Source organism: Argiope bruennichi, chromosome 10 (genome assembly GCF_947563725.1).
Source record: "Argiope bruennichi chromosome 10, qqArgBrue1.1, whole genome shotgun sequence".
NCBI lineage: Eukaryota > Metazoa > Arthropoda > Arachnida > Araneae > Araneidae > Argiope > Argiope bruennichi.
The window spans coordinates 68,536,538-68,549,718 of NC_079160.1; positions in this window are offsets into that span (position 1 = coordinate 68,536,538).

Here is a 13,181-nt window from a genome sequence, read left to right on the forward strand (position 1 = left end):
ATTCATTTAATTAGCTGTAGTTTTTACTGTGCAAGTTGTAATTTGATTTTTAAAAAAATTTTCTTGATATTTTTAATTTACCATGGAACTGTAAATTAAATCTTATTTGAAGGATAATACCGTCTTTAAATAAAGCCTCGTAAATTTGCAAGATTTTTATTATTTTATAGATATCAAATTTGAGGAGGAATTCTTAATCAATCTTTCAAATTTAACTTCAATTTAATTAAATCAAAAAGTAAAAACTTTATCTTATTATGAATGCAAAAATAATTTGGTGCTTTAAATCAGAATGTAAATTTATTATGAATTTGTTCAAAATAAGCATATGAATTATTAACAAACAAATTAATCTTTTATTTCAAAAGATAAACTTCTTTCGTATTATTTCTCTCTGAAAAGATAGCTGTGAAAGTAGAGTCATTTTATCCCAATTAATTAATGAAAGAATACTAGATAGTAAATTAAAGCTGTGGCTATATGTTAAAAGCCAATGCATAAAATAATAGCAATCAATGTACATGATTTTTAATTTAATTATTAAACATTTTAGAATGGAGTCATATTACTAGAATCAATAATATACTAATTGATAAAAATTTTGAATATAAAGTTGGGAAAGCAAGAACAAAAAGAAACAAATTGTGACCACATTTTCTAATAATTACTTAGAATTTCAAAAAGAGAAACAGCTTTAAAACAAACTAAATGGGTTTGTAAATACACTCTGAAAAATTTGAAGAAAAATTGGCAACTAAAAAAAATTTGTTTAAATATCATGAAAAATGATTTATTATTTAAATATCTTAATATTAATTTCAATTGATGGATAACTTTTGAAAGCAAAAGAAGATGTCTATAAAGAAACTATATTCAGAATAATTCCAAAAAAGTAAGTTAGAGTGCTTATTTATCGAAAAGATGAAGTTCTATCTAGGAAAAATCAAGTTCAAGAAAAAAATTTCCTAGTTCAAAATTAAAAAAACAACAACCTAGTTTTCTTTCATATTTTTTTTTTAAATGAAAAGAATTACATTAAGTAAATAAAATCAATCTAAATTATAAAATGTCATAAAAATTTTATTGTTGACATCCATTCAAGTGTTTAATTTTTTCAGCAGAAAATTTAACTAAGTAATAACCGAAATCTGGAACTAACCGCTGATGAAAAAAAAAATTTTAAGTAAAAATATTTGATCTCAAATTTTGCACATAAATTTCTAATTTTCTAAAAGAAATTCAATAAAAAAATTCAAAAACTTTTCATTTACATATTGCAGCAAAGAACAGGAAAATCAAATATTCTACAATACTAAACATTAAAAATGAGAAGAAATAATTACAATTACTCACAATTTAAAAATAAAATATAAATATAATGAATATAAATAAATGAATAAATATAAAATAATGAAATAAAATATAAATAAATGAAATATAAATATGATAAATTCAGATACAAAAAAGAACCATTTAGGACTTTAATTAAACTTCTTAAACAATTAATGTCTGCTTGCTAAACAAGATTTTGTCACTAATAAAAATCAGAATTCAACATTAATTTATTGCGAATATAAGATTAAAAAAGAACAAACGATTTTTAAAAAATAAATGAAAAGTTAATAGCAACGTTGCCAATCCAATAAAGGAAATAAATTATTTCGGTTATACTTTTACTGCATCAATAACTTTATGTTTTGCAGACGATTTCTTCTTCTTTTTCATCCTATTTATAACTATTCTTATAAGAAATTTTCCCTCGATAAAATAAATTCATTCAAGATGCATTCTTTTAATAATAAGAATATAGTATCAGAAAATATATTAGTTAATTTATTATGTATTCTGTTCACAAAATTGTTAAGAATATAGTAGCAGAAAAAACGTTAATTAATTAATTATTAATTCTTTTTATGATGCTATAATGCACAGAATAAATAAAAAGGGGAATTGTATTAATTTAAGAAATATAGTGGCTCAAACAATTGAGACTACACCTTATTTTTACTTGACGAATCCGACTTTCAATATAAATAACAAAGTACCGAGAAGTGCAAACATGTTTTTATTGTTACACATAACAAATGGTTCAATTTAAAGTAAAATTAAAGAAAAATGAACGAAAAACTTTTTAATGGAAAAGTTTCAGAAGCATTTTAAATAAGCATCCGCAGATTTTTGCCTCAAAAAATTGAGAGTACACCAATGAAATTTTTGTAATATCTCGCATACAAAGAAAGTGCCAATATTTAGTTGCATGTCTTTTGCAAGTCTTTAGAGGCTATAATTGCCTCTAAACGTAGTGGAACCGATTTGACCAATTTTTGGATGTTATCTAAAGACATTTTACCTTATTCTTCTTGCAACACTTGTTTTAAATGGGTTCTGTTTCTAATTTTGTGTTTTTGGACTGCTGTTTAGAGTGTGGCCCACAGATATTCAATGACATTGACGTCGGGGGACTGTGGTAGTGTGTGTAAATGCTGCTTACAATGAAAAAGGCACCAAATTTTGACGTTGCGTGCAGTGTGTTTGGGATCGTTGTCCTGCTGGAAAATGAAATTTCCATCTAAAAACAAATTTTTAGAACTTTCCTTTAGATTCTTGCGAAGTACATCCAAGTAAACTTTATGGTTCATAATGCCATCTATAAAAATTAGATTTCCTAGAAAACTGGAAGTTTAAACCATTGCGGAGTCAATACTATGTTTAACTGTAGGACGTAAATATTTTGGATCCAAGGGCTTTCTCCATACAATGTGCCGGCTGTCACTGCCACAAATTTTGAATTTACTTTCATCACTGAAAATTACTTTCTTTCAAAAGTTATTGGTATTCAACTGACTAGATTTTCAAATTCCAAACGCTTTTTCTGATTTTGTAAGCTGGTGATCGGTTTCTTTCTAACAACTCGACTTCCAGCTTGTCTAATTAATCATCATTTAAGATTCTGCCTATGACTTGAGAAGTTTCTGCAGCAAGTTTGATAAACCATATGGTTTATTTGAATATGTTTCGCAGCAATATAAAGTGCTAAAAATTTGGGTTTAGATGGAAATTTCATTTTCCAGCAGGACAACGATCCCAAACAACTGCACGCAACGTCAAATGTGGTGTCATTGTAAACAGCAATTAGACACACAATCACAGTACCCCGACATCAATGTCATTGAATATCTATGAGTCACACTCTAAACAGCAGTCCAAAAATACAAAATTAGAAACAAAACCCATTTAAAACAAGTATTGCAAAAAGAATGGGGTAAACTGTCTTCAGATGTCAGATTTTTTCCCAAAAGTTGATCAAATCGGTTCCACGACGTTTAGAGGCAATTATAAAAGCCAAAAGACATGCAACTAAATATTGACACTTTTTTTGTATGAGATATTACAAAAATTTCATTGGTATTTTCTCAATTTTTTAAGGCAAAAATCTTAGTAAATCGTAGTAGGCAAAAATCGTACTAGGATTCACGTGTCATTATTGCATTGTGCTTATGACACGTGAAGGATTTTTGAAATAAGAATGCAAAACGCTTTTATCATTTTCAGTATAAACTTGTGTGTGGTTTTTAATTCTTTTTAAAATCCCGTTAGAACCTCTGGAGCAATAGTCATGCATGGCTATACTGTAACCTAATTATGTAAAAGTCAGTACTATCTTTAAAATAGGCGCAATCCAAATATAAATAGTTTTTTTACATCTTAGAACAAACTTTAAGAATTGATTAAATATACAGAAACAAGTAATTTTTATAGTAAAAAAGGAGCAGGAATCGCAAAATGCAGTCAACCCAATTAAATTGTTATCTGTTGTTGTTGTTACTTATGTCACTTTACAAGCCCGCTGACGAACTGTCAGCGATTTAAGCCGAATGAGCAGTATTTTCTCAGGGCCAAGGTCCCTGAGCACCCGAGGACAGAAGTCTGACTTCTAGCTCATATGAAAATGCCACACATTCGCTTGCGCAACAACTTTTACAAGGGAGCTCTTTCACACACCTCACAGGATAGGGAACAACCATGCCCGAACCGAAACTCGCCGAGATCACGGGGAAGACGCGCTATGCCTAGGTCAGGTCTACGGTAAATTTTTATCTTTTGAATTAAAACAAGTAAAAGGATAAAAAAGTTAATTTAGTAAATTTAGTAAAGGATAAATAGTTAAATAACATAGTTTTATGAATGCAACAATTCGTACGCAGCCTGATAAACCTGATGATAGCAAAAAAGACAAAATATCAAAAATCCTTTGTAGGTTTAGTTTAAATGTTCTATGAACTTGTCTTTAAAATTGTTGTTATTCGTGCAGCTGTGCTATTTGGCTGTTGTAAATATGTTGCTATATAACCAGTTTTGTTCTATATATTTGATTTGAAATATACTTTTTTTCATTTAATTTATTGACAATGAGCTCACTGTAGCAATCACCGCCTTTTCATTTCGATTTTAACGTTGAATTGTCAAAATGACTTATTTCTGTATTCCTGGTCTATCTTCAAAAATTTATCCAATGACATGCACGTAATTCAGATGTCAAAAATATAAATGCGGTTGAAGAAAGAAGAAATGAAGCAGTGCTCGACACATGTAGAAAAAAGACGCCACAGATCGCAGATATCTCTTAATTAATTTAAATTTATATAAAATCATATATTCTTAAATTTAAAAGTACAGTCTGAAGAGTTTGTGAAAGCAAATCATATAAATTAGCAAGAGATATTATTGGAATAATAATACAATGTTCGAATTGGAATTCTACAAAAGTGTGTAAAACAAACATTGAAGAACTGCTAACTCAGCATATATATGGAGATTCTTCTATCATGGGTCTAATGGGTCTAATGCGCATATAATTCTGAACTGTATGAAAAGAATGTTTAATTTTTCATTTGATAACGTGGACTAAAAGTTTATCTTGAATTTGAATGCTTGATGAAGTTTTTTCGAATCTGAATATTCCAATAATTTACTAACGAGAACGAAAAATAATAGATACAGATGTTTCTTTTGATATTGTAAATAAAAAAAAAATGTTAATCGATGGTTGTAAGCTTTTTTGCTATCTAAAATTACTAGATTCAGAGGAATCCGAGATTGTAGACTATTGAAACTTTTTTAGAGATAAGTTCTCATCTAAAAATAAAATATTAAAAGGAAATCACGGCCCTGAGCATGTAGATATAAAAATGTTTTAAAATATCGTTAATGACTTTATACATATTATATAAATAGATATTTGTTAATCTAAAATGAATGACAAAAGTAAGACAAAAATGTAATTGGCAAAAACTTAACAAGGCAAATGAAATGAAATCGCAATTCAAAAGATTGCAAAAAAAAAATCTATCAAAATATCTTGAATCATCTCCAAATACAGTTGTAAAGTTATATTTATACGATTATTAGTAAAAGCTTGTGATTGAGACATCTGCAGGTAAAACTAATGCACAAAATGAAACTAAATTTCACACTGTGTAAATTCTGAATACCGAAAAAAATTGGACTGATGTTTGAATTGGATGACAAGGTTGGACTTTTACTAAAGGAGATCAGCACGAAAACGTTCCCTGAAGATTTTAATGTTGATTAATAAAAGATTAGTTTCTATGAGTTTCATGCTATCTGTCATATTATTTCTATAATGTATATGCCTTTTAACACTCAAAAATCAATGAAATTTTACATAATCTATTTTCTGTACGTTTATTGCGAAGTTTGCATTCTGAAAGAGTCAAAATATCACTTTTTGGTGACTTTTGTTTCCATATTTTTTGCATAAACTACAAGCAACATATCTTCAAGTAGGAAAGCTATTTCATAGCCTCCTGCATTTTATGATAAATAATATTTCAAATGTTACAGCGATCAAAATGTAAAAAGGGTGTAAATATTGGATAGCCTAAAATTTTCAAGGTGATAATTTTTAGGGAAGGAATCGTATAATGGATCTTCTCAGGAATCAAATCTTAAATCTAAGACCCATCTAACCTGAAATAGACTCTTCAGCAAAACACAGCGGCATTTAAGATTTAGAAGCTATAGTTTAAAAAACTAGTTCGACTGACGATAGTTTAAAAAAAAACTCCTTTTTATATGTACGCCTCCTTTCAATCTCATTCATGGTCATATATAACATAAAGAATAATAAAATGTACACATATGATCAGATGTACGGTATACATTTTCATTTTTAATCAGATTTTGGTTTAAAAATCCATTAAAATAATAGTCTGTGAGACTTTCGTTATTCTTTAAAAGCCTTAGGAATTAATAGCGCATTTTCTTTGGTTTACACAATCAGAGACTCTTTTGTAACAGTGCCTGTCTTCAGCCCTCCCAGGGGATAGAGAAGAAGAAAAAAACTTAAACCTGACAATTATTGACAACAGTAAAAGATCATTCATTATATTACTTGTTCTCGAAATTCAGAAGATACTTCCTTCTGAAGAAGTAGGTCGAATTTCATCGTAGTCGAAGCAATCTACTATTTGGTATACCTTATCAGCGACTAACTTGGCTTGATTTGCCAACTTCAGTCTCTCGTGAAGATGCAGAATGTAACAAAAATGCAATTGTCTTTGTTTTAGAAAATTCTCTGCTTTACAAACCTCTTGGATTGCTGAAATGACGGAAGTAACTTGAAAACGCAAAGATGTTTAGAAGACATATTTTGAAATGGACTAGTGATATAATTTGTTTTTCGTTGTTCCCTAAAGGATGATGTCGCAAAAGCAATTATTGAGATTTTGGAGAAAGAAGTAATGATGTCTCATTTTCTCATTTACTTCCTCTCAAGTTATAGACATTTTATTAGATTTATTAGACAAGATTATAGAAGAATATGTGTAGTTAATAGTGGAATAATAATTTAAATCCTCGAATTTTTTAAAAGTTTCTCTCATTCGAAATGTACGAGAAGAAAGTATTGTAAAGACTTAAAAAAATTAGGGTTAAGATTTTGGGGGTCTTCATGTATTAAACCGATCTGAAACGAAAAAAAAAATATATGTATGTTTGCTTGTAAACACGATAACACATAAATGCAACAAATGAAATTTAATATGGAGTCCAAACATCCGAATTATATATTTCTATCAAATTTTGAACAAAATGTGTTAAGAAAACTTAATTTGTCCTCATGTCTGTAATTATATGTACTTTCATGTGCAAAAAAAAAAATCAAAATAAGTAAAAAAAAAATAATAAAAAAAAGATAGTCGACATCTGGCAAATAATTTTACCACTAAAATTATAGATATTGTATTAAAAGATTTTGAATTCAATCCATTAGCAGACTGACTTCTCTGTTGATATTTCTGTTACTTCTTATGTGAATACCCAAATTCGAAAACATAAAAAACAGCAGAATAGAATATTTGTATAATATCTTAAACCTAAAACTTCATGGAAGCAAATGAAGAACAATAACATCATCAAATTAATGGTACTTCAGATTTGCTAGTTCCGACTAGGAAGAAAAAGTGTGAAATTTTTCACAAATTTATTTTAGAGGACAAGAGTGTACACTTCAGAGCCCATTTTTGAAACTTTAATTAATTTTAAATAAAAAAAATGTCAGAACTTAGCGTAATAATTTCTGAAAACACATGAAAACTATTTTAATGCAATTTTAAAATTTCAGACAATGTCTCTTTATTTACACCAATTTTAGCTGTTATGCAGTTTCTGACCTGAATTTTAACAAACCTAAAAATATATATATATTGCAAATTTTTTATAATATTTTTATTGTTACAACGAAATTCAAACCGGTGTCATTATTTCTTTAAACTATTTAATCACATGATTTCCATCCACTATTGAAACCTTAGGAAGATAGATTCTGCTTATTATGTTCTCATTTATCCCTGAAATGAAAATTTAAACTTATAATACCGAAAAATGCAATATGCAATCAGAGGATAAACAATCTAAACAATGAAATAGTGAATGACTTTGTGATGACGAAGAATTTAACTCCATTAGAACTCCATGGACTCCATGGGCTTCAGAAGTTGGCATTAATTTGACCTCATATGCACAATAAAGAAAAAAGTATAAGGCCATTATAATAACAAGTATTTAATGTTTTTCTCAATTTGGTGAAAACTTTTTTGAAGGAATCATGAGCCCAGGCAAAAGAATTTCATTGAAATTAAACATGAAAAATTTTATCATCAGACTAAGCGATTTCCAAAGGCTGTTCATCTGAAATAAATTGACAAATCACAGATGCCATTATTACACAGGCAACTTCGTCCATTTTCTTTATTTTCATCATCATCTTAACGTTTTAAAGTCTATTTTTAAGATTTGTAAGTTCTTATTGGAATTCCATGGCAATAAATATTTCATTCATAATTTGGAAATGGTTTATGATGCGAAAGTTATCTGCATTTAAATATTATTTCAGACGGAAAGCCTACTTTTTAAAAGAAAATATTAATCTTCCTTCACAAATATAGGATGATTAGTTAAATGTTAAAATTAATATTTTGCGGCATCTACGGCGCGGAGCATCGTCACTCGTTATCGACTTAAATTCAAAGCTGTGCGAGAGGTGATTTGTATATAATTATAATGTTTACCGAGGAGTATCTAATCTGATGAAGCTGGCATGAAGTAGATTGTTGAAGTCCAATAGGAAGGTGGATATTGGAAGATATTCTATGAACCAATGACGCGACATTTCATTGTTTTGGTCGTGTGAAGTTATGGACGATTCAAAAGAGTTTTAACAAATTTCAAAAGTAGAAGCAGTCATGCTGAAATAAATCAACTTTACATTGAATTATATATTCATATTATAAACATGTATCGTTATTTATACTTGCTACAGTGTGATGCTTGGCCTAAAGTAGATGGTCATTGCGATCCAATCTATTTAATTAAAGATGTATTCAATGTAAGTTGGTGTAGCTAAACACGTTTTCTGCCATTCTGCCATGGTAGAAATGTAATTAGTGAATGTGATAATTAATAATAATAGATTCGTTTGTATAGTTAAAAATTTCGAAGTTGTGCCATGCCGCACAATGTCAGATTTTCTCACAATATTTTTTACCCTATTATTTGCATGGCCTCTCTGCTTTTCTTTGATAGTTCTTGTGATGTCAGCCACAATTGGCCCCATTTTCCGGTTATTTGTTTGAAAATAACAGAGCCAAGATTCTTTGTCTCGATGTTCTTATATTTTTAAATCATTCACCTATACATGTTTTTGCCCAATTTGTTCCGATCGGATTTTTTTTCTTGAAAGACTTGATCAGAAGTTGGTTGAACAATGTCTCATTCACCTTATGAGGGCTTGTTAGCAAGAATTTTTGAAGATGAATCTAGTTTTGTAACAAACCTATTACTTTTGAATATGTTAACCAGTCTATGATCCACTAATGCTAGAATTGTTTTGTTGTAATGCTAGGATTATATTGTTGTAAAATGTTTCGCAAAATTCGTGACTGTCGTTATGAAGATATCTAATTGGTTCATGAAACCACTGTTATTTCAGAAAATGAAATAGTTGCTCTTCTACATTTTGTCTCATACGATATTTAATTGCATGAAGTTAACCTTTGCATGGCATAACGCAAATGCCTTAAAATGTGCTTTTATCATTTTGAACAACTAATTATATAAGTGTCATGTTATATCTAAGTACCACTGTTTTTCTAATTATACGAAAAATTATATTTCTTTCATCGAACGTCATGCTATATTTTTTATTTCTCATTTTTCTCAAAAATTATGAGTTGCAAAAGTATGATTCTTTGGACAACTTTTACGCACTCAGAGTAAGGATTTTCGTTCTGCACAATTTTGTCTGATAGTATGCGAACAATATTACGATTTCGGAATATGTAAATGTTTAAACATGGATTGAGGTGTTCTCTAATATTGTCAGCAGGGTATTAAGAACTTTTGGAGAATCTTACCATTACTGTTGGCAGACAGAAGTTGGAAAAAAAGCTCAACGAGAACCTGACTTCCTGAAGGAAATTGAAACAGTAAGGATTCCTTTCTTCATTTATTATCTAAAATAACTTAAATTTAGTAAGAAAGGATAGTGTTGATAAAATATTGATTCGAAAGTAAAAATTTAAATCTCACAAAATTAGACAAATCCATGATACCAAACTTTAATTAATTAATATATTTATATTCAGAGAAATTGCGGCTGTATTATTACTTCACCACAAAATTCCATAAATATATATACATGAAGAAAATTTTCATTTTTTTTCAGTCTAGATGCGTTTTAATTCTTTATTTTTAAAAACTTTTTTTAAAAATTATTGTATTTTTAAATATTATTTTTCATTTCTCTTTAGTAGTGAAAATTTAATGAAGAAAATTATAAAATATTACCATTTCTAAAAAGGATCCATTAATAAAAAAATTAACTTTTTTTCTCTTATCTATACTTATAATTGGAAACGTTTATAGTAAGAGCCAGTAAACAGCATTAGGCCTGGAGCTACAAAATTCATATACTTAAGAAAATATACTTAAGAAGTTGAAAATGTACATCTCAGAGTAATTAAAAATTAAGCGAGATACTTCCAAATACTTTTGGAAGTATTATAGTAAAAATTTGATTTTTGTATTGTTTTAAAATAAAAAAAATCGTTTTAATGACACAAATTTCCATACAATTTTTTTTCTGCATTTTGAGATTTGTTAAAAATATTTTTTGCATGTTTTTCAGCGATAGATTTCAACATTGCAATGAGATTCAAATAGCTTTCATTGTTTCCTAAGATATTTAATCATGTGGATTTTCTTTTATTGTTGGAAGCTAACGAAGAAAGATTTTGATAATTATTTGAGCAATTTACATGAAGTATCAGAAATTGAGATTACATTATCATAAAATACAACTCACAAATTCAAAAATATTATCCATATATTTAAGTTTTTCATGACACAGATATATCTTGATATTCAACTTCAACAGGTTAACTCATATTTTGCTGAGATAATCATCAAACTATGCTTAAGAACTTTAATTTAAATTAAATTAAATCAAGTAAATCAATATTTTAGTGGAAAAACTGGTCGTTAATGAACTATTAGTATTAAAATTTATTCATATTATATGAACATAGTCCACAATTTTTATAATTTTTTTTTCAGATTTCTTATATAATTTCTAATATTTTTTATGCCAAATATCATTCACTATCAGAAACACATGACTATTCTCTGCTTCCTATATCTCACATACGTGCCACTTTCCCTTTACATGTCATCATCGTTAACAATCTAATACTTTAACAAGGAACTTAAATTTAGCATAAAACCAGTCACATTAATGATTATCACAAGAGCTGTTGCAACTTGGAAAAGAAGGAAGCTTCTGCCAGATGTGATAGCAATAATAGAGCAGAAGAACAAGATAGACCCGAGGCACTTTGTCAGTATTTAAGGAAATAGAAGTGACCGGTCTTTACGCAAAATATAGGTCACTATTTCTTGCAATTTAGATTAATGAGTCGAGTATGGCAACGGAAGAAGGGTTTTGTATAAGGAAAATGTCCAAAAAGTGAGCAAAATTAATTACATTTATTGCTTAATGCACTCACTATTGGGGCAGTGATTTTAATAGAAAACCCATAATCTAAAATACATTGATAATATGTACAAAATTATAAATAATAGGAATTTTTATTTAAAATTGGAAGGATTGCATATGATATATGTAATCTATATACCTATATAATCCATATATATGTATATAACCTATATATATGTATATAGGTATATAGATATATCTATATATATATATATATCTTCTATAATCTATATAGATGTATACCTATATTATTTATATATATGTATGATATATATACCTTCATATATTTAATATATTTATTATTGGCCACTTTCAGTCTCTCAGGAATATTGGTTGATTTTAATTTAACATAAATATAATATGCAGAACTTCTGTTCATGCTTCTCTCAACAAATGATGTTTGCTTTTGAAAAGTCATGTCCCATGATATCAAAATGCCATTAAGTGCCTGGTTAATCTATTTCAAATTGTACGTAGTCATTTGGAGTGATGCAATTTCACTTTCTGACTCCTAGTGAAAACTTCGCAGATAATTTTCTGTATCTTCTTTCCTTAATTTTCAACAAAGGAAGAAAATAAAGCTATCAGATATTTAATTAATAATAAAAATGGTTTGAATTGTTTAGCAATAATAATATGCATTGTTGAAAATTATGCTAAAATTTTGTTTATAAATTGCCAGATTTTTGGGGAAATTTGCATGACATCTAAATTTAATTATAAAAAAGAGCCTTTTCTTAATAAATTTTATATAATACAAATTTATAGACAAAATCTGAACTATGAGATTTTTAAAAGTTATCGCGGACAGAAATTTTGCTTAATTTTTTGTTCATTAAATTATAATTATTTTTTAAATCGCTCTAAGACGGACATTTTATACCGTCCAAAGTTTATTAATGCTAAATTTTTATATAGTTTTCTTGTAGAACATCATTGTAGATACATATATTTCTCATTTATTATTCATAGAGATGAATCTATTATTAGATTCACTTATGAAATATTGCTGAATAAAGCAAATTATTTTATATCAATTACAATAATAGAAATATTAATGACAAATATAAATATTAATCAGATATTATGATAAATTAATCCAATAATTGGATTCAAGAAAAGCTTATTGCCATTGCATCATGGCAAGAACAAGCTTTGATACAAAATGATTAATCTATTGTAACAAAATCATTTTAAGAAGTTTCATCTACAAATTTAAAAATGGATGTTCCATGTATTTTTTTAAATCTACAGTTTTCTAATGATCTTGACGAAATTTAGTAAACATGTTCGTTAAGACAAGAAGAAAATCACTGTTAATTATTCAAAATCCAAAAATTCTTTAAAATTTTAGATAAAAATAAACCAAAATTAAAAATTAATCCAAAAGCCACCAGAAATCAATATACTTTTTGAAGCTATTCTACTGCATCTTTCAAAAATATTATTTAAAAAAAATATTTTTAACTGTCTTAAAAACTAGAAAAATTATTAAAAATATGTAATTATTTTGACAGTAACTTGGAAGTAGAATTATCATTTTCGATTTTATTCTGTAAATATATAAACATGTTAATTTGCAATGCATTGATTCCATTAATTTTAT